The following is a 6,151-nucleotide window of genomic DNA, read 5'->3' on the forward strand; positions in this document are numbered from 1 at the left end:
AACAAACGGATGTACAGTTGAATTTATTCCGCCACTGTGTGACTTGTCTTTGCCTTATCGTATATCACATTTGCGTAAGAATGAATGGGCTATAGAGCAAACAACGCAATTATCACAACATAGGTTGTAATATGGCCTTCTGTTATATGGTCTTTTTACTGGCTTGGCTTGGCTTCCTCACTGATGTTACCCACACACCACTACTGGCTGCCTCCGGTCAAAACCCAATGACAGATTTCAATTAGAGTAGTGTGGCAAAACGCAAGCAGTTTTGCAAGCAGCGCGGTCACTGTTGCTTGCTCCCATGAGCTGCAGGGTTGGCTTGCAGCTTGAGGCACTAAAAGATAACATTTGCTGAAGTCTTGAGCGGCTGCCACGCATGTTTGACCAATGAGCTGAGTTAATCTTGTCAACATATTAAACAGTGTTTTAATGAAAACATTTGAGCTGAAAACAACCAGGACTGCTGGTCTCTCTACACCAGTGGCGGTCGGTGCCGTTTAAGATGAGGGAGGACAATTCTTTTTTTTTTCATGAGCATGGCCTTATTTCTATTTTCAGCATAAATCTGTCGCTGTTAAATTGAACTTGGTGAATGGAATATGAATGACAGTCTTCCATGACAGGTTTAGGCTACTACATGATACTTTAATTTCCCCTATACCTATCATGAGGTTGCTACAACCTAGCCTATGAATGAAAGTTTACAACATAGGTGCCCACAGGTCGAGACAAAAATTTGAGGTGACAGACAGTGACACATGGACAGAGAGTGACACATTCAATACCGCTTTGCACACTCTTGCCTGTATCTGGCTGATCTTTCACTGAAAGTGATTTTTTTTTTACAACATCTCTCTCTATCTCTTTCTTGCTTCTCCTTCATTTTGGAAGAAATTAATTTGTTCAAAACTGTTTAACTATTGTCTTTCTCTTTGAGTCAACTACACACCACATTTTACACAGTGCAAGGTTGGCTAGCTGTAGCTTGTGCTTTCAGTACTAGATTCATTCTCTGATCCTTTGATTGTGAGGACAACATGTCAGTTCTGATAGGTTGGAGGAAGTCCTCCAGAAGTTGTCATAATTACTGTGTAAGTCTATTGAAGTTGGTGAGAACCATGAGCCTCATAGGTTTTGTATTAAAGTCAATGTGACTAGCTGTCCTCCGGCTACAACATGGAGCTACCCGACAGAGTGCTGTTGAGGCTACTGTAGACCTTCAATGCAAAACATCAATGATTTGGTGACGTGAATATATTTAGTATAGTTTTATCTAAAAATGTTAACTTTTTAAATGTTTGAAAAAAATATATTTTTAATGAAATTCACTGAGGAGGATGGTCCTCCCCTTCCTCCTCTGGGGAGCCTCCAGTGCTCTAAACATGGTAGGCGGATTTTCTCGCGGTGCAATTGCCGCTTGCCACCCGGCCATGTGAAGCGCCTTTTTCTGCCACTAGCAAGGCACAGAAATATGTGAACGAGCACCTGTTTTAGAGGCATTACGGTAGAGAGCAAACTATCCCCCAACATATCCTCAACCAACACACAACCCGAATAATTCAACACTGATTTGCTAGCGAAGGAGCGAGCGACAGATGGGATGCCAAAAACTGAGTCGATTATCGTCATTGGGACTTGTGGAGGGGTTAAGATCTGAATAACGGCGAGATAGCAGGATCAGATCAGAGTGAGGAGAGCCGGCAACGAACAGCCCGAAAAGCTGTGTGCTTTCTCTCCATCAACTTCCCCAAGGGCTGCGCATGCAGCCTGTGTGTGAGTTAGTGGCACTAGTATTGTTCTGACTTCACTAGCTACAGTGCCCACTCCTAGAGAGAGAACGCACAACAAAAGACAAGAAAGGAAGGAAGCACGGAGTAACTAACGAAGACGGTTGTCGTTGAAAGTAATGGTCCTGCGATACCAATCTTAGATTCCAAGATTTCTCTCTTTTTGTTATTTTGCCTTGAGTCTTTGTAGCGGTGAGGGGACTCGCCGTGTGGTGTTGCGCCGAGCAGAAGCGGGGCTGTCCACATGGTCCAGCCACTGGTGTGAAAGTTGACTTCTTCAGAAAACAAGAACAGGTTGATACACGTATCTACATATTCTCCATCCCTCTTAATTGTCCTTTCTTCTCCTCTGTCTCTCTGTCCGTGTGTTTTTCCAAGAGTGAAAGTGTGTGCGCGCGTGTTGTTGAGTTCGAACACTGCAAAAATTGGACTTGTTTATGGCTATCATTGTTTTCAGCAAAAGTGTTATAAACCAATAATAACAAAATCTTACCCAATATTGAGCGAATGGCTAGGCATTTATTGCCTAATGTGCGTTTCACCAAGGCTGGCACACACGGTAGTCCAAACATGAAACTTTAAATCAGCTACTTTTCAGGCCATGCACTTTGAAGTCGTTCTTCATTTTGTACAATAGAAAAAAGTTTGTCGAAAATGGCAAGGACCCACGAGCGAGTTTCTCGCGACCTCTCCCCTAGATAAACACGTGCTATCAAAATAGCAGATTGCAGTTTTAATATGAAATCCATATACTTTAGTATACATACTTTGGGAATATGCCTACTTGATTTTTATTTTAAAATGTAGGTGTGAAATGATAGTTATAGTTGTGGACTGCAGGAGCAGTGGCTGCATGCTGCCTCGCCGCTTATGGAAGGTGTCAGGTTCACAAACGCTCGCACATGAAACAACAAAAAGTTTTCAGACAAAGCTGGCCTACAAAGATGTTCGGAGTGAATTTGAATGAAAGCAGCAAATGCACGGAGGTGCACAACCGTCGAACGCTAAACGAGTCCTTTGTAAAATACTTTGATTAATCGCGTCTCCAATAACGGGTGTAAATGTACACACCCATTCGGTCATCGTTTGAATTATTTTTGATCGTTTATTACCCGTTCACCACACACCGAACGAGGTCTCACTAGATTTGCGATGGTTGAATTTGGATTAAAGATACATTTTAAGGGACCACATAAAATCTATGATTAGGCCTTTAAATGATTTTATAATTAATTTAGACAATAACACTAATATGCCTAAATAATTTGTTTTTACGGTCAAACTTTTAAATATTTTTTAAAGGATGTTGTCTGCTGATTTTGGGCTTGTGTTTTGCAGACTTCAATCCGGGTGGTATGGAAGGTTTGGTCTCAGTCTTTATGGACGGCTAGTGTCCCTTTTATTTGAATTTATTCACAATTGTGTCAAATACAATAGAGATCTACTGTAATTGTAGGCTATTGTTATTATTGATTCAGTTTACCAAACAATAGGCTATAGGCCTAGCCTACTGTTGGTGATACGTGCAATTGTGCTTCAAAATCAAAGTTGGTGTGAAGCGCATGGAACAATTTATGTCGTTGATTATTATTGGTTATTAGCCATGCATAATCTATTAATCAGAATCGGATATACTTACCTATCAGAAAAGCAAAAGGCATGAAAAGCCGAGAAGATCCCGTTTTAGCTGATAACGTCTTCGTTTTGTTTTATACAATTATTCTACAACTTCTAAGATAAAGGATAGACACATGGCCTCACTATCTTTATTGATTTAATAATGAAAATATCTATTTTGTAACTGACGCATATGGAATCAATTGGGAATATGAATAACTATACATTTAAAAATATACAAATTCTAAAAAGTTATGCTAGTGTTGAAAAGTTGTCGGGTGCAATAGGACTCATCAACAGAATAGCCAAATGCTCTGGATGCGCGCTTTTGTGAGGAGACCCATTTTAACACATTTGAGCATTCCGGCGTTTAGAGTTGTTTTTCTTCGAATATTCATTCTATATCTCATTATGAAAGTTTTTTGTTTGTTTTGTAATGTCCTATAAAAGCCTTTAAATAATTTCCTAATCTACTTTCTACTAAATTGATCAATTCATAATTCATTTTAAATAATTGCATTGTCTCAAACAAGTAGGCTATTTTCAACATCTCACAAGGTTATGTAGAAGTTTTCACAGACACCACCGCCATATTGTTGCGGTTGATTTATTAAATTTGAGCACACCCATATATCTCCCTACATTACCGTCCCTGAGCTCCCTAAATATCAGCCTTCATCTGGGACATTCCTGCACGTCAGACGCAATGATGTCCGGCATGATGGAGAAATGAAATGACAATTATTTGCTATTGGTTGCGGCGCGGTGCCATTGGTCTGTAAGTCATTAAAAATAAAAAGGCAGATCATTGCCGTTTTTCTTTTGATTGATGGACGCTGGGGCATTTGACATAATTAATGAATTTAGTGTGTTCCCGCTCCCTCTCTCTCTCCATGTTGTTTTGTGGCTCCTGTCCCCCTGTCCTTCGCTCCGAGGCTGTGCGTGCCACGGGTGGCATTTCCGCAACGCGACGGTGACACAGTTTTAATTGCACCACTGATGGAGGTTTAATAGACTTTTTTAGAGAGAATGAAAGAGCTGTATTTCACATTTTATATCCGTGTCATAACTCTTCTGCCAGGCAGGAAAACATGGATTTGGTTGGTGGTATGTGTGGTGGCATAAAATATATTCACACCCGGGGACTAGTTATTTTAATTGTTCAAAAACACACCTGGGCTGATTTTCTTCTCTGAGATCAGTGGGTTATTTATAAAATCATGATGAGCTTTTATTCCTTAAGAAAATATAAAATTGAAGGGACTTTGTAACTGAACAAACAAAAGTAATCTGTTAGCCCCACTAATTATTTAAAACCAGACAAATTCTTTGAAAGGGTATTTTAAATGTTTTATTTTACTAAAAGCAGTTCACCTCTTTTAGGTATGTCCAGATTTATTTAGCATTTTTTACCTAATTTAATCTTTCTGATTGTGTTATTCTATTTTCAGTTCTATCTTACTTTGCTCATAACCAAAGTGTTGGGAAATTTCAACTGAACTGATTCCATTTTTTGGAATGGCTTTAGAGTTTAGGGTGAGAGAAAGCAGGGGATTTCACAGCGGTGTGTGTCATGTTTGCTGTGGTCTAGAGATCCAGACCTGGCTTTAAGACAGGAGAAAGTGGTTGCGTTGGCACAGTTGGTTGGAGCATGATGATTGTAATTCCAGAGTTGTGGGTTTGATTCCCGCATGGGCCACATATACTGAAGATATGACATCATTTGAAGTAGCTTAAGAGAAAAGTGTCAGCTGAATTACTATATTATCATTATTGAAGATCCTCAGCTCAAACAGACATACATACCTGCTGCTGGGCTGAGAGAGAGACTGGAGCAGTGAGGGTCGCCCCTCTCAGAGAGAAGGAGAGAGGGACATTTTACACTCCATTTGAGATGGTAGTTACCTAGGAATTATTTGAAAATTGTATTTAGATACTAACGGTGCTCTCTTACTTTTCTATACATGTGGTATCTAAGAAAGATAATAGGATTTTAGATGAGAACAGTCTGTTTGAATATAATATAAAGAATATGTGAGAAGAGCAGTTTGAGAAAAGGAGAGCTTGTGAGATAATAGACAGGGTATTTGAGAGGGGAAAGAAGTGATTTGGAATTGAAGTGGACACAGCCAGGAAGCTAGAGGTGTCAGAAAAAGGCTGACTCTCTCTGCTCTATCTGCTATTGTGTCCAGCTGCAGACAGTAAAATCAGACGTTTTTTTCATATTTTCCTCGGCAGCTGACTGTTTTTCATGTCCTGTTGTTGAATTTGTCCTGCACGTTTCTCCGTCTCACACGTTTCTCTTCTGATTTGTTGAGTTTCTATTATTGCTGGATTCTCAGTGTTGTAGATAATATTTTCCTTGAATTTGTGTATTGTGTAAAATGTTTTGGGAATTTCTATTATGTTATATTGAGTAAAAGGAAAGCAAAGTCTGTTCACTATTTGCTGAGCAGCATCTGTAATGTCAGTAGTGATTTTGCGAAATGCAACACTGCAGTAATAGTGATTAGATGACACTATCAGGGTGGGACAGATAGACAAACTTTAGGTGTGTTTGAACGTGTTTTGGTTGTAGTTAGGCAAAGTATGTGTGTGTGTTCGTGTGTGTCTGGTCTGTAGTCAGGCTTTTAACTGGCTGTGTATCAGAGCCTGGGTGTGTCTGGTCTGTAGTCAGGGTTTTAACTGGCTGTGTATCAGAGCCTGGGTGTGTCTGGTCTGTAGTCAGGCTTTTAACTGGCTGT

The 6,151-nt window shown here is 39.9% G+C and overlaps 1 protein-coding gene across 1 annotated transcript in view; it reads left to right on the forward strand.

Moving 5' to 3' along the window:
• Positions 1 to 1,522: 1,522 nt before the first annotated feature.
• foxp4 (forkhead box P4) overlaps positions 1,523 to 6,151 on the forward strand; it is a 188,193-nt gene continuing 183,564 nt past the window's right edge. Inside the window, exon 1 of the mRNA XM_036983565.1 lies at positions 1,523 to 2,084. The gene's annotated coding sequence lies outside the window, so the exon portion shown is untranslated. The remainder of the gene's footprint in view (positions 2,085 to 6,151) is intronic.

The sequence above is a fragment of the Oncorhynchus mykiss genome, chromosome 7 (genome assembly GCF_013265735.2).
Source record: "Oncorhynchus mykiss isolate Arlee chromosome 7, USDA_OmykA_1.1, whole genome shotgun sequence".
NCBI lineage: Eukaryota > Metazoa > Chordata > Actinopteri > Salmoniformes > Salmonidae > Oncorhynchus > Oncorhynchus mykiss.